The sequence below is a fragment of the Bos grunniens genome, chromosome X (genome assembly GCF_055505025.1).
Source record: "Bos grunniens cultivar Pamir isolate PY7600 chromosome X, Bosgru_T2T1.0, whole genome shotgun sequence".
Taxonomy (NCBI): domain Eukaryota; kingdom Metazoa; phylum Chordata; class Mammalia; order Artiodactyla; family Bovidae; genus Bos; species Bos grunniens.
The window spans coordinates 58,062,531-58,084,825 of record NC_141194.1 but is presented as its reverse complement, the minus strand read 5'-3'; the positions used below and the strand labels follow the sequence as shown (position 1 = coordinate 58,084,825).

The 22,295-nt window shown below is 43.7% G+C and overlaps 1 long non-coding RNA gene and 1 pseudogene across 1 annotated transcript; both read left to right on the top strand.

Annotated features, from left to right (window-relative positions):
- The first annotated feature begins 295 nt into the window (after positions 1–295).
- Positions 296–1,916, top strand: LOC147340510 (germ cell-less protein-like 1 pseudogene; annotated as a pseudogene).
- Positions 1,917–14,925: 13,009 nt separating this feature from the next.
- On the top strand, positions 14,926–18,306 carry LOC147340509 (uncharacterized). Its single transcript, XR_015158902.1, has 2 exons — positions 14,926–15,034; positions 17,885–18,306. It is a non-coding gene; the product is annotated as an uncharacterized LOC147340509 (long non-coding RNA).
- Positions 18,307–22,295: the final 3,989 nt, after the last annotated feature.

Sequence of the window (22,295 nt, the reverse complement as noted above, 5' to 3'; positions counted from 1 at the left end):
GGAGGTAGCAGTGGCAGTGATAGAGGAAGGGGAGGAGAGCGAAGAGGCCAGACCCACCACCAGCCAAGGGCGCCACAAGCGGAAGACAGGCCCAGAAGGGCAGCTCACAAAAGCGCCTCACAGGAAGCGAGCAAAAGACAGTTTAGAGTCCGTTTATAAGACACTTTTTCTGAGAGGAGAAGGGAGTGACGTGCAGATCCGTGCCCTGGGGAAGGAGTGGAACTTGCACAAGGTCTACTTGTGCCGGTCAGGATACTTTGCTAGCATGTTCAGTGGTGCGTGGCGTGAGACAACCATGGATACTGTAGAGTTGCAGATGCCTGACGAGAACATTGATTGTGAGGCACTGCACGAGGCTTTAGGTTCCCTGTACCGAAACTCTGTGCTCATCCCACCCGGTCGAGTGGTCCCCATGCTGGCCACAGCCAGCATGCTGCAGCTGGACAAGCTGATTCAGCAGTGCGGAGAGATAATGAAGGAGACGGTCAGTGATCAGACCGTGTGCAGCTACTACTGCTCTGCTGAGAGCTACGGACTCCAGAACATCAGGGCCATGTGTCTTCAGTGGCTGCTGGACAACCTGATGACCCAGCATAGTGAGGAGTTATTGAGAGAAGTTAGCCTGGATCTCATGAAAGAGGTCATTGCCTCTTCAGAGCTCTTCGTGATGGAGGTAGAGATGGATGTGTACACGACGCTGAAAAAGTGGATGTTCCTGCAGCTGCAGCCGACATGGAGAGGCCCCCGCAGAGACCTGCTGCCTGACGCCGACTCGTGGTTTGCCAGGTCCAGGCAGGAGTCAGAGGGCACCCCTTTCCTGGAGACCGAGCAGGGCAGAGCCTTCGTGCCAGCGTTCCAGCAGCTGCGGCTTGCCTACATGATCTGCGACCTGCCGTCAGCACGCATCATCGACCAGGATGCACTGATCCCTGCCACGTGGCTGACCCCAGTGTACAAAGAGCAGTGGCTTGCCCTCCTCCGGGCTGAGCAGACCAGAGACCTCGGGCCCGTGGATGTCTTCGTGTCCGACCTCCAGAGGACCAGCATGCGGTGCGGGGGCCAGCTCCTCAGGGATAAGCAGTGCAGCTGGCGGTGGGCAGGCTTCAACGTCGGCTGGGACTTGGTGGTGTGCTATGCCAACCGGCGCATCATTTTCAAGCGCAGCGCGCTGAACACGTCCTGCGGTCTCGGGGTCAGCTTACTCTGGCAGAGAAAGGTCGCGTTCCGCTTGCGCCTGGCCTCCTTGGACAGGGCTGGAAGAGCCATTTTCCGGAAGGAGACAGAACTCCAGGTGCTTTCCCTGGGAAAGGATGAAGAGCTAGAGGTGGTGAATCTGGAGAACGAAGATGTGGTTTTCCCCATATATGTGACCTGTAATTTCCTGTACCTCCCCAGAGAGGGGCGTTTTCCTGAGTGAGGACTCCTGAAAACAAAATCTCAGAGAGGTGAGCAGCTCTTTTCCTGGGGTCAGGGACGACCAGCTTTGTCCAGATGCCAGCTCCTTCTGCGGGACCAACCGGACTTGCCCACCTCTGGTGGCCCACCTCTGTCAGAGTCTTTGTTGAACTGTAGCTCATAATACTTGAGATTGTTTACCTGAGCCTATGAAGAGGAGAAATTTTAAAGCCCTGCTCCCCCAACACCTTTAGACCTCATTTGTGCTGTTAAAGTGGCAACCTGTCCTCCTGGTTTACCATCCATCAATGCCCCCTCCCATCATTTCTGCAAAGTCAAAGACCAGTTGACTTTAGAGAGAACCTGTGAACCTACCTACTCTACTACTGTTGGGGAAACTCTTTTAAAATATGCATTTCCTTTAGCTTGATTAAAGGAATGTTAAAGAAACCGTTTGGTTTCTCTTTCAGTTCGCGTGTTTAGAGCCACTCTGCCCCACTCATTACCACTACTACCGCTAGCTTCCTTTGGATTGCTTCCCTTTCCCCATTCCCTGCCACTGAGCGTGTAGTACTTGGTTCCCATGATCTCTCACTCTGTGAACGCACCCAGGCTACACTGATGATCTTCTCTTTATTGGTTGTTCCTCAACATTCTTAGGTTAGTTGACTTCATATCGTATCTTGATGTTACTTTGGCTTTATTTTGACTTTCCTAGCATTTTAACCCTAGAAAGACGCCTCAAATCTTATACAACCCTATATTGGGGGTGGAGTGGAAGGCGGCAGATTGATGCTATGAGGACATCTCGGTACTAGACAGACTTTTTCTGTGGCATACAGCCATGAATTATTTATGCACCAGAATGCACTCTCTAAGCACGCTGATGGCCTTTGCCCTTCAGAAACATTTGACGTTGGAATTGTACGTGGAAAGACTCTTTCCCGCTTAAAAACAGGTCTGGTAACCTCTGGAAAGGAATGCTTTTGAATTATAATGGGAATTATTTGGCATCTGGAAGTAGCATCACGAGAAGTCCACACTAGTAATCAAAAGGGTAAGATAAAAAGTGTTTTTGTCACAAAAGGAGAAGCACACTAGTCACGATTTGAATTTGTTAGTTTCTGATTACTGTTAGCTTACAAATTGTCACCATCCCATTCCCTCCATTGAGTCATTTTGAGGTCAAAGAATGGAAAACTCTAAGAATCCATATAAATAATAAATACATGCTTGGAAAGAGTGTGATAAATTAATACAAGATGAACAAATTAAAAAAATAGTATACTCTATTGGTGTTTGGCAGATTCATGTTGATGTATGGCAAAACCAATACAATATTGTAAAGTAATTAGCCTCCAATTAAAATAAATAAATGTACATTTAAATTAAAAAAAAAAAAAAAACAGTCACCAGATTTAAGGCTTTACTTAGTTGAAATCAGAATTTTCCTTACTGGTGGTTTATGTTTCTCTTCCCAATTAGATTTTATCCATTGTCATTCAGTGAACAAATTACTTTTGACTTTATCCATTCATTCATTCCTTTTACTCTTTAAGGAGATTCGAAAGGCTTCCTTATCCCAAACCCACATACTAGTATTAGAGTAATATTTACGTGACAGTTACTTATATGAAATGGTTCAACCAGGAAGCTGCTGTTGCATCCTTCGATGTTTGCCCTTAATTTTGCAGCCCCCTACCCTTTCTCGTGTTCCCTTATATTCCATATACCTAACCAACTACAAACAATAGACTTCATTTTATTTGTGTTTAAAAATAACTGGGGAGAAGAGTAAGTCATGATTCAGTTGAAACGTAAAAAGTATTGTTATTTTTTTTTTCGGTAAGAATTTCACTTTCTTTATATAAACTCTCTAAGCAATTTGAAATCACTTTTTCTTGAGCTGAATGCCAAGATGCCATTTCATCTAAACAGAGGTATCCTCAGTTGGGAAATTCAGAGACTACTTAGCTACAAGTGTACCTTGACTGAAAGATCTGCTTTTGTTTTCCTACCCAACGAGCTTTAAATCCTTAAATTGCTTGTTGCCGCTTACAATAGAAAGATGTTCAATAATGTACAAAGAGTGACAGCTGAAATACACTCATTTAAACATTTAAACTCTCACAAACCCTGACTGTTGCCATTTGCCAGTTTGGGCAATTTATCCAATACCTGTCTCTATTTTCTCTCTCTTTTTTTTTTCTTTTCTTTTTGACTGCTCAGGATGAGGAAGAAACCTTTTCCCATGTTGATACTCATTTTGTTAGCCTCTTCGTAAAGGCATGGGGAGATGGGGAGGCAGGGCGACAAACAGTCATGGTAATGCTACAGGAAACCATCAAGCTAAATAACAGCAAAGTAAACGCCACACTAAAGGAGATGTACCCCTATGGGATACCACGTGGTCCTTGACAATGATGAGGATTTATCCCTGTCTCTGTTTTTCCCTCTCTGTATGTCTGCCGCTCTCTCTGTCATCCCCTATCTCTGTCTCCATGATGTCTGTCTGCATCCCTGTCTAATTTCTATCTACCTCTGTCTTTGTCTTCCTCAGTCTCTGTCTCAGACTGCCTATCTTCGTCACTCTCTGTCTCTGTCTTACTGTCCGTATCTTTCTGTTTCTCTCTGTTTCTGACAATCTGTTTGTGTCTGGGTCTCTATGTTTCTGTCTCTGTCTCTGTATTTCTCCAGTGCTTCTGTATCCGTCTGTATCTGCATCTCTCTGTGTCTCTTTCTCCATCCGTCTGTCTTTGTCTTTCCCTTTCTGTCCCGATCTGTCTCTGTCTTTCTCCCCACCCCCAACCTTGTTTCTCTCTGACTCTCTCTCTCCCCATCACTATCTCTATGTCTGTTGGCTCTCTTTCAGTGTGCGTCTGTCTTTCTCTGTCTCTCAGTCTGTCTGTCTCTGTCTTTCTATCTGTGTCAATCAGCCTCTGCCTGTCTCCCTGTCTCTGTCTGCAACCATCATTCTTTGCCTTAGTTTGAATGGGTGTCTGTTTGTCCCTGTCTGTGCCTGGCTTCCTCTGCCTCCCTGTCTCTGTCTCCATCTATTTCTACCTGTCTCTGTCTGCCCCTTTCTGTGTATGCCTTTCTACCTGTCTCTTTTGGGGGAGGAGGTACAATTTCTGAGTCTGTCCATCTGTTGGGCTTTCTCAGCCTGCCTGACCAGCTATCTCTGTTTTTCTGTCAGGCTGTCCTGTCTCTGGCTGTTTCTACATCTGGTTCTGTTGCATCTTTTGATAGTCCATCTCTGCTTCTGCCTGTCTTAAGGAGACAGGAATGAAATGTTATTACAATTCGGTAGACAAACCCTCTTCTGTCATCTTCCCTTCCAGTGGTGTCCTAGAGATAGATGCTGTAAGAAGATAAAGCTTAGCATTCGTATTCAAAGACACAAGAGACTTAAATAAACAATGACTTATGAAGGAGAAAGCAGTGCCCCAGGGATGGAAGTGGGATGGACACAGACAGCAGACCAGTGTAAATTATGCTACTGTGGAAAGGGTCTATATATAAACAGCACAAAGATGACACTGAAATTTCGATGAAAGATAAATCATGTGCTGGAAAAAGAAAACCATCTTTTTAAGAGGAAAATAAAAAGAAGAGGGAGTGTCCAGCCACAAGGTCTACAGGAAGGTACTTGCCAAGTCTCAGCCACAGAATTTGGACATGAAACTGCCTGGTGAGAGTTAAAATAGCAAAATTCACCTATTTTATATAAGCACATCACATCAGTTTAATCATGCGATTAAACTTAAACTTTTGAATTGGGGTCAGCAAACACACACACACACACACACACGGAAATAAGTGGATTGAAGCAGAATCCAAGGTTTTTATGTCATCACCTGTTCAGCTAGTAACATGACTTCTAAGACATTCATACACACACACACACATTTATATTTTATGAGCCCTCATGAGGTTCCACCCTTTCCTTGTCCACTCAGCTACCTGGGCCTTGATGCCCTTCCCTTTATTCAAGATAAATCTCTTGAAAGGGGTGTGTCATCTGCCCCCTGTTCTAAGGTTTACTTGCTTGACTCCAGGCACCATCTATATGTCATAGACTCTCAAATTCATAGCCCATGCACAGACCTCTTCTTTGAATCCAGACCTATAGCCAGCAGTCTGCCCCACCACTTGGAAATCTCAAAGGTGGTGCGATCTACAAAGGAACAAAATAGAACGTATAGTCCAGGCAACCAATTTTAATCTAAATGTAGATTCCTTCCTCATTTGAGTAAATAAATAGAAAGACACTGATTCTGGTAAGGAGAAAATAACCAGGATGTTAGCTGAAACTTATACTTCTTCAAGTGCTTGTGTTTCAGAAGTAAAATTTGTCTATTCATGACATTCTAAAGAAAGGTCGCAATTTTTTTTTTCTAGTAGTAAGAGAATTCAAATTTACCTCATTTATTTAGACAATAGCCAATTGATATATGAACAGTCTTCGGGAATGATTTGTTCTAACAGTGCAGATGAAAGTTTGGTTTAGTCTGTGAACACATTTTCCATGTCAGTTGCTATGACTAGATTCTGAGATCAGACACCAAAGGATAAATTTCACTCCACATTGTAGCAAACTTCAACTATCAAACTTGGTTTAAAGACTAGCAGGGTAATAAGATGCAGTGGAAGGAACAAAAACTATCTGGGCAGATTCAAGGTAAGATTTGAATACCCAAAAGATCCTTAATTCTCTGAGCAGTATTCATCACATAAACACACTGCATTACATTGGTGATGTCTGTCAATTATTTTAAAAAATAAAAATAGTACATGGTGATGGCAAAAATAGGAATCTACAAGCAGCTGATGGTTTTGATTAGCGTGTTTGCTGTACATGGGATTTTATGAAGAGTGGTGACTCTAAGTGAATTAAAATCATCCAAGCGGTCACGAAGAGCATGTTTTGGGTGAAGGCAAGTGGCTGAGTATGGTCCACCACAGGTGAGGAGACTTGCTGTAGAGGTATATTCTTAAAGATGGTAGCCCCTAGTCGTATGTGATTATTTAAATTGATTAAAATTAAATAAAATGGAAAATTCAGTCTCTCAGTCTCACTCGCAGCATTTGAAGTGCTCGATGGCTACATGTAAACCCGTGGCTACTATACTGTGCGCAGCGCAGATATGGAACATCTCTATCAGCGCAGAGAATTCTGTGAGATAGTGCTGTTCTATAATCAGTCATTCCAAGTAAAATTTACATTTCTTTCTGCTTCTGAATACATAGGTCGCCTGGATAACCTATGTGGGGGTGGGTGATGTTTGTGGGGATGGGGAGGAGTTAGAAAAACGGACATACAGAATGGTCACATTTGGATTTACAGGGTCTCATCAGGGTCTTATTTGTCTCACTGTGCTTACTGAGATGTTATGGAGGCTGGGGACAGGGCTTGAGGAAGGTTGGCAGCCACCCAAAGGAACCGTTTGTTCTGGAACCCTGTGCTTTGGAATGTGAAGAATTTGGGTCTAATCTTCTGTGGCCCATACAGCATCTGACCTGGTGGTCAGGCCATCATCTCAAACTCATTGTCCAAAACTCAACCTTTGCTTTCTTTCTCCCATTCCACGATCATGAATATCTATTTTCAATATATTTTATGGTTGGTCTTTTACTGTTCATATTGTTAATATCTCCACCAGTATACTAGCCCTCTTCTCAGTCGCTAGGCCTTGAAATCGCTGGTTGAAAGGATACAAAATAAATGTCTTTGTAAACTGAAACTTACATTAGAAATAATAGCATGTGGGGTTATTGTAAATACATTTAGATACAAATACGTAAATACATAAATCAAATACATTTGAGTCTTCTGCTTTGCTTTGCCATCAGGTTTAACGTGATATGATATTTCGATGCCTCCCAGCTTAAGACCAGCAGGAACACATTTGTAGTTGAACAATTTGAGTTTATTATTCTTTGCAGTGAAGGAGAACATACACAGTGAAGGAACTGTGGGCCACACAAGTACGTGGGTGATAGAAAAGGGATGTTAAGAGATTTGGGCTTGGGACTTCCCTGCTGGTCCGGTGGATGAGCCTTTGCCTTCCAAAGTAGGTGGTGTGGGTTCGCTCCCTGGTTGGGGAAACTAAGGTCCCACATGTCTTGTGGCCAAAAACCAAAACATAAAAGAAAACAAACAAACAAAAAAAAAAAAAACAGAAGCAATATGGTAACAAATTGAATAAAGACTAAATAAAGGGACCACCTCAAAAAAAAATTAAAGAGAAAAAGAGGTGGGCTTGTTTTAGGTGATTTGGGTGAATTTTTAAAGAAGCAGAGCTCTGATCTGGATTGGATACTGTCAGAAAGACAGGGAATTCCTATGACAGTATCTTAATAAACCTTTTCTATAGAGAGAATAGATTAGAGTGAGGTTAAAGCTACAATTGCTGAAAACAAGCAAAGAAACAAAGCAAAGGGGAAAACAAAACCCCCAAACTAGCAGTCACTCATACTAGCTAGGAGAGGGATATACGGTGATTTGTACAGTGATTTTGCTTTTGTCTGTGCTAAGGAACAAAAAAATCATGAAGTGGCCTTTGTTTTGTCTCACTTTATCATGATCTCAGAGTGACAAGATCTCATGATCTCACCTGAAGTTGGCATTCCCTGAGATTTTTTTCAATGTCTAATGGGAGAATAACATGTCCTAGCCTGGATGTCAAGAGATACTTTTTAGTACCCCCTTCTGGCCACAAGCCATTAACCCATGTTATCTAGATTATCAACATGGCTCTGATTTTGATGATCAGGAATTTGTTTAGAGAATGTAGTCTGTAGTAGGACATGGATTGGTCTCTCCTGCTCCTTTTGCAGTAGAATGCATCATTGAATACTCTGGTGTGACACGGGCTGTGCAATAGCATTTAAGACTCCAGACAGGATGCATTGGCCAACTGCAAAACAAGTAATCAAACGAAACACAATGATTATTAGTCCTTGAAACAGGACTTGAAGTCAAGGGCTTGGATTATAAAAACCAGGCAATGAATCCAGCTGGGTTCACCTTTGAGCACCACATGACTTTTGTTAGAATCAAAGACAAGTTTTGGACCACCCTTGCTAGTTATGATTTTCCCTAATGTGAGAATAGCAAGTCACAAAGCCTATATGAATAGGGAGTCAGTTATTCTTCATGTGTGTGTGTGTGTGAGAGAGAGAGAGAGAGAGAGAGTCGCTCAGTCATGTCTGACTCTTTGCCACCCCATGGACTATAGCCCAGGAGGCTCCTCTGTCCATGGTATTCTTCAGGCAAGAATACTGGAGTGGGTTGCCATTCCCTTCTCCAGGGGATCTTCCCGACCCAGGGACCGAACCCGGGTCTCCTGCATTGCAGGCAGATTCTTTACCATCTGAGCCACCAGAGAAGCCCTTCCTGGTGAGTTTTTAAAAGAAATTGGTTTGACTGTTACTGGATAATCCCCTCTCTCTAACCCCTCCCCCCTCCCCCACCTGTTTCTGGGAAACAAGATCTGCTGGAATGTTTAGTTTAACATATCACAGAGTCTCAACAATTATCCTGAACACACAAGATAAATTAGCGTATGCCATATGGGTGTTATATAAGATGTTACATAATGAATAGTACATCACTGTGGCACGGCCTCTATCAGGAGAATAAGCATCATTTATTACAAGTAGAGAAAGCCAATTTTGTGTTCCTCAAGGTAAGTAATGTATTTACAGAACTTCCCTTGTGTGGCTCAGCTGGTAAAAAACCCACGTGCGGTGGAAGAGACCTGGGTTCGATCCCTGGGTTGGGAAGATCCCCTGGAGAAGGGAAAGGCTACCCTGTCCAGTATTCTGGCCTGGAGAATTCCACGGACTGTATAGTCCATGGGGTCTCAAACAGTCGATCACGACTGAGTGACTTTCACTTTCAACCAGTTTCACAAAGCAGGCTGACTATCATGAACAAATGGAATATCTTGAGCAAATTTGACTCTCAGGGTCACGGTGGCTCCAATAATGGAGCCTACTTTTGATTGAGTGGGACTCACCGACAGGGCGCAGGAATGGCCGAGAGGAGCTACCCCGCGTCTGAGGTCAGGGGCGGCGGCTGGGAGAAACTACTCCAAGCCCGGACTCCCGAGGACAGGGGCAGCGTCCTGGAGGACCAACCCCACATCCAAGGAGCCGTGGCTGCCTAGGCGCAGGAGGCCTAGAGGAGCTATCCCACGTTGAATTTCAGGAAGGGCGGCGGTGAGGAGATACCCCTCGTCCAAGGTAAGGAACAGCGGCTGCACTTTGCTGGAGCAGCCATGAAGAAATAACCCACGCCCAAGGTAAGAGAAGCCCAAGTAAGACGGTAGGTGTTGCAAGAGGGCATCAGAGGGCAGACACACTGAAACTGTACTCACAGAAAACTAGTCAATCTAATCACACTAGGACAACAGCCTTGTCTAACTCAATGAAACTAAGCCATGCCCATGGGACAACCCAAGACGGGTGGGTCACGATGGAGAGATCTGACAGAATGTGGTCTACTGGAAAAGGGAATGGCAAACCACTTTAGTATTCTTGCATTGACTACCGCATGAGCAGTATGAAAAGGCAAAAGGAGAGGATACTGAAAGAGGAACTCCCCAGGTCAGTAGGTGCCCAATATGCTACTGGAGATCAGTGGAGAAATAACTCCAGAAAGAATGAAGGAATGGAGCCAAAGCAAAAACAATACCCAGCTGTGGATGTGACTGGTGATAGAAGCAAGGTCTGATGCTGTAAAGAGCAATATTGCATAGGAACCTGGAGTGTCAGGTCCATGAATCAAGGCAAATTGGACGTGGTCAAACAAGAGATGGCAAGAGTGAATGTCGACATTCTAGGAATCAGCGAACGCAAATGGACTAGAATGGGTGAATTTATCTCTGATGTCCATTATATCTACTACTGTGGGCAGGAATCCCTCTGAAGAAATGGAGTAGCCATCATGGTCAACAAGAGTCCGAAATGCAGTACTTGGATGCAATCTCAAAAACGACAGAATGATCTATGTTCATTTCCAAGGCAAGCCATTCAATATCACAGTAATCCAAGTCTATGACCCAACCAGTAAGCCTGAAGAAGCTGAAGTTGAACGGTTCTATGAAGACCTATAAGACCTTTTAGGACTAACACCCAAAAAAGATGTCCTTTTCATTATAGGGGACTGGAATGCAAAAGTAGGAAATCAAGAAACACCTGGAGTAACAGGCAAATTTGGCCTTGGAATACGGAATGAAGCAGGACAAAGACTAATAGAGTTTTGCCAAGAAAATGCACTGGTCATAACAAACACCCTCTTCCAATAACACAAGAGAAGACTCTACACATGGACATCACCAGATGGTCCACACCGAAATCAGGTTGATTATATTCTTTGCAGCCAAAGATGGAGAAGCTCTACACAGTCAGCAAAAACAAGACCAGGAGCTGACTGTGGCTCAGATCATGAACTCCTTATTGCCAAATTCAGACTTTAATTGAAGAAAGTAGGGAAAACCACTAGACCATTCAGGTATGACCTAAATCAAATCCCTTATGATTATACAGTGGAAGTGAGAAACAGATTTAAGGGCCTAGATCTGATAGATAGAGTGCCTGATGAACTATGGAATGAGGTTCGTGACATTGTACAGGAGACAGGGATCAAACCATCCCCATGGAAAAGAAATGCAAAAAGGCAAAATGGCTGTCTGGGGAGGCCTTACAAATAGCTGTGAAAAGAAGAGAAGGGAAAAGCAAAGGAGAAAAGGAAAGATATAAGCATCTAAATGCAGAGTTCCAAAGAATAGCAAGAAGAGATAAGAAAGCCTTCCTCAGCGATCAATGCAAAGAAATAGAGGAAAACAACAGAATGGGAAAGAGTAGAGATCTCTTCAAGAAAACAAGAGATACCAAGGGAACATTTCATGCAAAGATGGGCTCGAGAAAGGACAGAAATGGTATGGGCCTAACAGAAGCAGAAGATATTCAGGAGAGGTGGCAAGTATACACGGAAGAACTGTACAAAAAAGATCTTCACGAGCCAGATAATCACGATGGTGTGATCACTGACCTAGAGCTAGACATCCTGGAATGTGAAGTCAAGTGGGCCTTAGAAAGCATCACTATGAACAAAGCTAGTGGAGGTGATGGAATCCCAGTGGAGCTATTTCACATCCTGAAAGATGATGCTGTGAAAATGCTGCATTCAATATGCCAGCAGATTTGGAAAACTCAGCAGTGGCCACAGGACTGGAAAAGGTCAGTTTTCATTCCAATCCCAAAGAAAGGCAATGCCAAAGCATGCTCAAACTACCGCACAAGTGCACTCATCTCACATGCTAGTAAAGTAATGCTCAACACTCTCCAAGCCAGGCTTCAGCAATACGTAAACCGTGAACTTCCAGATGTTCAAGCTGGTTTTAGAAAAGGCAGAGGAACCAGAGATCAAATTGCCAACATCCGCCGGATCATGGAAAAAGCAAGAGAGTTCCAGAAAAACATCTATTTCTGCTTTATTGACTATGCCAAAGCCTTTGACTGTGTGGACCACAATAAACTGTGGAAAATTCTGAAAGAGATGGGAATACCAGACCACCTGACCTGCCTCTTGAGAAATCTGTATGCAGGTCAGGAAGCAACAGTTCGAACTGGACATGGAACAACAGACTGGTTCCAAAGAGGAAAAGGAATATGTCAAGGCTGTATATTGCCACCCTGCTTATTTAACCTCTATGCAGAGTACATCATGAGAAACGCTGGACTGGAAGAACACAAGCTGGAATCAAATTGCCGGGAGAAATATCAATAACCTCAGATATGTAGATGACACCACCCTTATTGCAAAAAGGAAAGAGGAACTAAAAAGCCTCTTGATGAAAGTGAAAGTGGAGAGTGAAAAAGTTGGCTTAAAGCTCAACATTCAGAAAACGAAGATCATGGCATCCGGTCCCATCACTTCATGGGAAATAGATGGGGAAACAGTGGAACAGTGTCAGACTTTATCTTTTTGGCTCCAAAATCACTGCAGTTGGTGACTGCAGCCATGAAACTAAAAGACGCTTGCTCCTTGGAAGGAAAGCTATGACCAACCTAGATAGCATATTCAAAAGCAGAGACTACTTTGCCAACAGAGGTCTGTCTAGTCAAGGCTATTGTTTTCCTGTGGTCATGTATGGATGTGCGACTTGGACTGTGAAGAAGGCTGAGTGCTGAAGAATTGATGCTTTTGAACTGTGGTGTTGGAGAAGCCTCTTGAGAGTCCCTTGGACTGCAAGGAGATCCAACCAGTCCATTCTGAAGGAGATCAGCCCTGGGATTTCTTTGGAAGGAATGATGCTAAAGCTGAAACTCCAGTACTTTGGCCACCTCATGCGAAGAGTTGACTCATTGGAAGGACTATGATGCTAGGAGGGATTGGGGGCAGGAGGAGAAGGGGACGACAGAGGATGAGATGGCTGGATGGCATCACTGACTCGATGCACATGAGTCTGGGTGAACTCCGGGAGTTTGTGATGGACAGGGAGGCCTGGCGTGCTGCGATTCATTGGGTTGCAAAGAGTTGGACACGACTGAGCGACTGAACTGAACTGAACAGAACTGAGCTGACACTCCTTTGTCTTAGTCACATAAAACATTATTTCCTTTCAGCCCAGAACTGATGATAATACAACAAAACAACTCAGCTAAAACTCTGTACTAAGGATTACATAACAACAATGTATCCCACTTGAGGACATGTTTCTCCATCTTGAGGACCTTCTGACTCTCTTATTGTTATCTTACAATGTATATTATGGGAGTAGGTCTGGTAAGATCTTTCTACTGTTAGTTCTAATCCTGTCATCTTAAAATGTAAATTATGGGAATTGGTCTAGGAAGATCTTTACAACATTGAGTCATTCTTTTGATTTACTGTAATAACCAATTAAAAAAGTATATAGCTCCTTTGCTAAGACTAGTGAGGGGGCATTCTCTGTCCCCCTTCTGATGTCTATGTCAGAAGCTTTCTCTGTCCCTTTTCATACTTTGATAAAACTCTGCTACACAAAAGCTCTTGAGTGATCAAGCTTGGTCCCTGGTCCCAAAGCTAAATCTTCTTCTTTGGAGATCATGAATCTGATACGGTTCACTGTAAGCTAACATCTTGGGGCTTCATCCAGGATCTTCAGGACAAGGTAAAAACACTCAGAGCTCTAGTCTCTGCTTTCTCAGTATACACGTTTTCTGCTTTACTTTACTAACGCTATGCTGTGCCTGTCTGTATGAATGTAGAATGAAAGAGACGTACTGAAATGAGTATGAAATGAGCACTGAGCCCTGCTCTGCAGTTTCATGGTGCCTCGTAATGACTGAGACAGCCCCCAAAAAGGGAGCCTTGTTGGGAGTTTATACCCACCTGCCAATGCCAAGAGACACCCAACTTCCCTTCGAGGGGAGTGGCCAGAAAAGGGCAAAGCATGTGGGCTGAACTTTCCTTTCTTGGTCACCTTTTCCTGGTCTCTTCCACCATTTCGTAATTGCATGGGGAATTAGAACTACTAACCTAATCCGTCAGATCATAGACTTTCAAGGGACTTGTGATCCATGCCATTACTGTGTACTTTTACTTAGACCCCAAGCTTGGTAGCCATGGGGAACCCAGACTTGCTAGGAGCACGTTCAGGAATGAGGTGGAACTCTAGGTCCAGCAGCACCTTTGGGAACTAGGTGAAACTCTAGCTTCAGCGGCGTCTCTCTCTTGACTGCTTCCATATGGGGCCAGAGTCCTAAAAGCGAGTCCTTGCCATACCTGTGCCTCCGAACTACATGGATGGAAGTGCTGCTAGAGAGCATGAGGTTTCTAAGAACGTAGGTCAGGAATTCCAGACTGGAAGTACAATGGGCTTCTTCCTTCGGTAGTGCTAGCTCTTAGCAGACCAGAGAAAGCTCTCCAGTGCCTTCTGTCTCAACTCCTTAGATATTCCTTTTGTGGAATCTGTGAAAATGAGCTGGAAGGATTGGCCCTAATAGCTTGAGGACAAAAGTCACTTTTTCCTCACTGGCCGACCCTCTACCACCTCTTTTGCTGTCACATACACTGGTGTGGTGACATAAAGAAGGGACATATTGATTGTTGTTTGTCCCTTTATAACTCACCACTTCCACTGTGGTCAGGACTGTACTCAGGAATGTGCACAGGCACTCGTAAGACGGATGCTTCCCCTAGGAGTCCCAGCTTGGGAAACATTCCAGGAAACTACTCTGTTACACCCCAGGTGGCATCAGAGGAAAAGGACAAATCAAACAAAGGTCGTGGTGGTATGGAACTAGAAATCAATTTGGGATGCCATCAGGTCTACCCCTGGTGCATCTCCCTCTTGCCTCGATGGTAGAATGAGCGGGCTGAAGGGAAGGCGCCTGTCAGTAAGTGACAGACTAAGTCCGTCTAGGGAAGGAAAAGCTTCGGTGGAAAGTCTGTCTCCACCCCCATCTAGAGCAGGGAGGGACACCTCCGATGGAAAGAAGCAGAGGCGCTGGTTGCCACTTTTTTCTCTCTTAGAGATGCTGCTGCTGCTAAGTTGCTTCAGTCGTATCCGACTCTGTGTGACCCCACAGACGGCAGCCCACCAGGCTCCTCTGTCCTTGGGATTCTCCAGGGAAGAATACTGGAGTAGGTTGCCATTTCCTCCTCCACTCTCAAAGTTCCAGACCCATACCCTTGGATTGTGTCCTGAAAACCTGGGATAAGTTTGACCCCCAGAGCATAAAGAAGACACACCTGACTTTCCTTTGCAAATCTGCATGGCCACAATATCCATTGGAGGGTGGCAGACAAGGGTGGCCAGTTGAAGGGTCTCTTAACTACGATATTGTTTTACAACTAGACCGGTTCTGTAGAAAACAAGGGAAATGGGTAGAAGTGCCATATGTGTTACTCTTTTTCTCTCTGTGAGATATACCAGACTTAAGTCCTAAGGGTACAGATTTGGGTGTAAAGCCTTCAGCTCCCTCCTATGCTCTTACTCTGCCTCTGCCTCTGTATCCGGGGCTCACAACTGAGCAAGCTGAGGGTCAAGGCACCCCTCCAGGAAGGGTTGCCTCAGTCTTGATAGAAGTTCAAACAACCCCAGTTCCAATGCAGCCTCAGACTACTCTGGTTTCTCAGACAGTCAAAGTAGAGAAGGTGCAGATAACTAAAACTAAGGTAAAATATGAGAAAGAGGATGAGGATGAGAAAAAGCAGGTTTCTCTAATCTATCCCTCGGAATGTAAGTGAAGCATAGCTAGAGGGGCTGAGGAACAGCCACACAACTTACTGCCTCTCCAGGAGGCCCCCACTGGGGAAAATAACCAATCCATAAAAATCCATAAGGAAATCCAAAATTTCCTACCCAGAGGTACAACAGATAAAGAGAGATCTGGGAGACTAGAGGATCCAGAAAAGTACATAGAACCCTTTACAGGACTCACTTTATGAGCTTACTTGGAGAGATATAATGTATGTCTTGGGACAGACGCTGACTCGTGACTCGAGAGCTTGAGTTTTTGGGGAAGTTACTATTTTTGGAGATGAATGGCTTGAACATGAGACAAGGGGAAAGAGGGAACACGAACTAGCCCTCCCTACAGGGAGCCAAGCAGTTCCCACAGCAGAGCCAGACTGGGATTATCACAAAGAGTAAGGGAGACAGGAGCAGACCCACTTTGTCAATTGCATTATTGAAGGGCTTAAGAGAGCTCGAACTAAGCCTCTAAATTATGCTAAGTTGGCTGACATAGAACAGGTAGAGAAGGAAACTCCTGGTAAATTCCTAGATAGACTACGGGAGGCTCTCCACAAGTTTACTGACATTGATCCCAAATGTGCAGAGGAGGAATGATCTTAAAAGATAGATTTCTCACTCAGTCACTCAGTCAGCTCCAGATATCTGCTGTAAGTTACAAACACAGGCGTTTGGGCCAAATCAGTCTTTAAAACACTGTTACAGCTGGCTCAGACAGTATATTAGAGTAGAAAATATGAGAAGGGGAAAGGACAACAGAAAAGAACCAAAGAAAAGGCTCAGGCTCTAGTGATGGCTATGAAAACTGCTATGAATCAGCCTGAAGAGAAAAATGTCCAGAGGAACCCAGGTGAAAAGGGATGGGCTTGCTATTACTGTGGAAAGGAGGGGCATCTCAAGCGAAGTTGCTCTCAGGGGTCTAAGCCGCCCCTGGCTCCCTGTCTGGTCTGTAAAGGACCACCCTGGAGGACAGACTGCCCCCAGAGGCACAGGTCTCAGGGGTCAGACTCTCAGGACAATCAGGACTGAAGGTGCCCAGGGATCCCCACACATGCTCCTGTCCTAATAACACCCGAGGAACACCAGGTATTAATAACTGTGGGGGGCCAATCAGTCGATTTTCTTTTGGACACTGGGGCAACTTTCTCTGTGCTCACTGAAGCCCCTGGTCTGCTTTCCTCCTGATCCACTACTGTAATGGGACTGTCAGGATGAGCCAAACGCTGTGACTGAAATATTCAGTCATCCTTTAAGCTGCAACCGGGACTCTGTGCTGTTTTCCCACGAGTTTCTGATCATGCCAGAGTCCCCCTCACCCCTTCTCAGGAGGGACAGACTGAGGAAGGTCCAGGCCTCTGTTTTCATGAATATGGAGTCTGCTCTTTCTCTCCCATTAATTGAACAAAATGTAAATCCTAAAGTGTGGGCTGATGGAAAAACTGTGGATTGAGCACAAAATACTGTTCTTGTCCTTATCAAGCTCAAAGACCCTCACCTATTTCCACATCAAAAGCAGTATCCATTAAAGCCTGAGGTTAAGGAATGGGCGAAATCTTACTGTACTGACTTGTCATGATGTAAGTGGGATCTTAAACTCTAAAGTTCAGAGCAACAACGCTCCACCTTTAAAGCTGCTGTAACTCAAGGGATGTCGAAAGCTCTAGGAATAGAGTATCACTTACACTGTTCCTGGAGACCCTAATCTTCAGAAAAAGTTGAAAAGGCTAATGACATTATTAAGAGACATCTACGTAAATTAACTCAAGAGACACAGGACGATTGGCTTAAAGTTCTACCCATAGCTTTAATGAGGGCTCAGACTGCCCCTAAAAAGGAAGGACTTGTCCCCCTTTGAATGTATCTATGGAAGACCCTTCTTATGCACAGACATCGTTATAGACCCCGAAGCCTTAGAATTAACTATGTGACGCAGCTTTCAGCCTTTCAACAGACATTACGGAAACTCTGGGAGGTGACTCCTGACCCAGCCTGAGTCAAACAAGCCTCTGAACCAGGCACCGAGGTCTTGAAAAAGACATTGGGATCTGGAGATCAGTCTCTCGAGCCCCTCTGGGAAGGCCCTTACCAGGTTATTCTTTCTTCTCCCACAGCTGTCAAGGTGCCAGGAATTGATTCCTGGGTGCACCACACTCAAGTTAAGAAGTGGCACCCTGACCAAAACTAAACCATGTCATTTTACGTCTTTATCCTCTATGCTTTTACCTTTTACTTTTCAGATGGGCCTGATAATCTACATGGGCCTGCTTCTGCTGACTCCAAACGTCCCGAGTCTGCCATTTGACCCTCAAGACAACGCCTTTCTGTCCTGGGCTCATTCTCATGCTGCATTCCACAATCGGTCTAATTGCTGGGTCTGCGGAGTGCTCCCCTCTTCATCAGTTGAAGTGTTCCCATGGTGGGTTTTTCCATTTCAAGGAAAAGACTTTCTTCAACTCTGTGAAAATATCTTCACCAACAACAATCACATGTGATGCTTCTCTTTAATCTGATGACATCTAGCAATCCTAAAATGGACTGGTGTAACACTCTGTACCTTAACTATGGATATAATGTGACTTTCAACTTTGATCATACAGTATCTTGATTTAATGTCTATTTTGCTGAACATTAAGAAAGTAAATGGGTCTAGATCTCATGGTTTCCTGCCTAATGTTTATCAAATATGGGATGAGGTCATATGGCTAACTCCTGAAAAGGGACGCCTACTACCTAATGCTCCCATAAGCTGGGAACAAATAGAGCCATCCCCAGAAGTTAGCTGACAACTTAATTAAAAGGATCGGAAACAATTGGGATTTTTGCCTCAAGAAATATGCAATGTCATCATTCCTGTGTTTTCCAATTCCAGTTCAGGCCCTCCTTTTGCCTGGCCAGGAACTCATTGGGACTGGATCCCTCAGTCACGCTGGTTTGCTCCCAACAGGACCTATTGGATATGTGGCTCTTATCTATGGGCATGGCTTCCCCCTGGCTGGATAGGGAGGTGCACCCTAGGTCTAGCTTTTACTCGTGGCTTCATATTTTCAGAGCTTCCAGAGAATCCTGCTGATCTGCTGCACCTTAAAACTCGTTGGGCAAGGTCTGTATTTCACTGGTATGATTATCTGGCTGCGATATCCATCCCCTCTCTGGGGACACAGATGTTATGCTACGAGTTGATGCTCTGACTAACTTAACTCAACAGGCTTTACAAGATTCTTACAAAGCTAGTTCAGCCCTTAATGCTAAACAAATACAAATTAGAAAGGCGGTTTTACAAAACAGATTGGCCTTAGATATTCTAACAGCCGCACAAGGAGGAACTTGTGCCATTATTCATACCCAAAGTTGCACACATATACCAGATGTGAGTACTAATGCTACTCACATACTAAACACACGAACAAGATGATTCAGGCTATGGATTCCCTTGAAACTTCAGTCACCTCACTTTGGGAAAGGTTAACTAGCTCCCCATAGTCAAAACTATCTTAATTGTAATAATTCTAATTGTTCTGTTTTTACTGTTTGCTCCCTGCATCTGCAACTGTGTAACTGGATTTGTTTCTAACCATCTGAAAGCTTTTAAGTTACAAATGGTTGGCCAGGCTCCTAGGAGTGCCACAGCCTCCTTCAACTATTACATGGGGCCCCTAGATCAGAGACCCTCAATATGAGGGCTAGGAGAATATGTTGCCTCAACAATTGAGGGGCGAGGAATGACGCCCCTCAACAGCAGGAAGTAGTTATGGAACAAAAAACGATGCCCCTTTCCCTTGGCAACATCATTCTCCTAAAAGAAAAACGGGGAATGAGAGAGTCAGTTTCTAGGTAGGTTGATAAAAGTCCGGGATCCCCAAAGAGGAGAGAGCATCTGGTGTTCTCAAAGAGGAGATAGGGGTCTGGAGTTCTCAAGGAGGACAAAAGGACAAACGTGTTTGTTTGTTTTATTCATAAAACATTTTTTTTTTCTTTAAGCCTAGAGCTGATGATTGTACAACAAAACAACTCAGCTTAAACTCTGTACTAAGGATTACATAACAACAATGTATCCTGCTTGAGGATATGTTTCTCCTTCCTGAGGACCTAATGACTAATCCTGTTATTTTACAATGTACATTATGGGAGTGGGTCTGGTAAGATCTTTCTACTGTTAGTTCTAATCCTGTCATCTTAAAATGTAAATTATGGGAGTTGGTCTAGGAAGACCTTTACAACCTTGAGACATTCTTTTGATTTACTGTAATAACCAATTAAAAAAGTATATAGCTCCCTTGCTAAGACTAGTGAGGGGGCATTCTCTGTCCCCCTTCTGATGTCTATGTCAGAAGCTTTCTCTGTCCCTTTTCATACTTTAATAAAACTCTGCTACACAAAAGCTCTTGAGTGATCAACCCTGGTCCCTGGTCCCAAAGCTAAACCTTCTTTGGAGATCATGAATCTGCCACCGTTCACCATAAGCTATCATCTAAACCAGAAGAACAGCTTAGGTTAGGGGCAGGTAGACCCTTCTGAAAAACATCCATTGCCACTGATGATGAAGAGAAATTGTGTGAAGAATCTGATAGAAAAAACACCAGTTTTTAAGGACTCTTCATTGCTCGGGATGGATTTTATGCTGCAGCTATCACCTGAGGGGTACCCTGTAGACCACACAATTACATAGTTCCTGGATGTAATGCCTGAGTATTCCATGCCATCACCTATGAATTCACCTAAGCCACTCACTGATACCATTAAAAGTATTGGCATACTTGCTTGATAAATACAGAAACTCCCAGACAAAAGGCTGTCTCCCATCATCAACTGGAATCATTCTGGCACTAGGGGGAGAACATGCACTGTCACTGCTGAAAACTGCTGCAAGTGGAATCCAGTGGAATCCCAGAAACCTTTACTGTGCCTTTTTGATGTATTAACACATCTGTGAAGATAACTAAAACATTTGATAACTGAATGACATTGTCCTACCTATCGGGACATTTTGAGTCAGCTTCAGGTAGAAGGGATGGGACATCTTTTCCTATAGATTCCAAGTAGGGCTGTCTTCCTTACACATTTTTCCCCCTCAAGGGCTAGTGACTCCTCATTAAGTCAGTCTTATCACATCTAATCAAAACAGCAGTACCAAGCAGATGATACAAGCCACGATTAAGGAAAACAAAAAGCCAAAGAACAAGCCTCTTCCAACTCTTCTCAAGAAGTTCCTTTAACTCTAGCTCCTGAGGAGTCTGGCTGAACATATCTATATCTATACTATGTCTATATCTATATCTATATCTATATCTATATCTATATCCATATCCACATCCATATCTATATCTGTCTATATCTTTTTCTAGATGGTCCAGCAGTGAAAAAGAATTCAGTTTGGCCAAGGGGACTGTGAAAGGACTAAAACAGGCATGATGAAAGGTCTCCAATTTCTCCCTTTCTTTCTTCCTTTCCTCTTCCTTCCTTTGCTTTCCTTTCCTCTCGTTTTTTTCCCATCCTTTCCTTCCTTCCTTCCTTCCTTTCCTTTCTACCTCCCCCACTTTGAAAATTTTGGCTACAAGGCTTGCAAAAATTTTTCTCAGAATATACTACTCTCTTGTTTATTGAGGTGGCATCAATCACCCCAAGCAAATAGCACACAACCAGGAGCAGCCTCCAACTGTGACTTGCAGTTAAAGAAGAAAACTGCTGCCTAATCAAAAACAGCAAGAACATCTTTCCTGCTACCCTATAAAACTCTGACCTTGCTTAAATTGTCACTTACTCTTCATTTGCTCCTTGGTACATGTCAATGGAATACAGCCACAAACCTCTATTTGAATCACATATCATTTTGTTGTAACAGATCTTAAACCTTTCATCTCCACTTGATTATTTTAATAAGAGAAATATATTCCTTGAAATATTTACGAACAAAGGTATTCACTATAGTACTAATTATAGTAGAAATAATTAGGGAAGTAGTTAAATAATTATGCTAAAACATTTGATGGACTTTTGGGTATCCATGCAATTAAGTTTTTCATTGTACTGAATGATAAAAGAGCATTTTAAATTCTTTTTATTCCCAAAGGTAGTGTAAATACAGTATGTATATGTATGTATGTAGATATGTACCTATGTAGATAGCTATATCTATATACCTACATACATGCATGCATTTCTGGAGAAAAGGAGTGAATGAAATACAGTAACATCTTTGCAGTGATTTTCTCTGGGCAGAGAGATTCTGGGTGGTGAATGCAGTCATCTCAATGCCTCCCCAAAGTTTCTAATCACCACAGTACATACACTGAGGATGGAGAGACTCTCTCACAGGAGCTCACAGAATGTTAGGATTTCCCTTCCACAGAGTCAAAACTGCAGCATACAAACTGCCAGTAACGTTGGCCCAGGTACAATTTACTGGAGGCATGTAAATTTCTAACTTCAGTCTTTGGGGAAAGCTCTATATTTAGAGAAGAAAGACCACAACAGAAACACTGTAAAGAAGCTTAACAAAGCACAGAGAGAATTCCACCGAGAAAGCAGGCCAGACTCTTCCACAAACATGACCACAGGGCTACAAACACTACTTTTGACTAGTTTCTAGTCTCCCAACCAGGGGCATGTGCTGAGACGTTAAGGAGAGTAAACCATATAAACTAGCTGGAG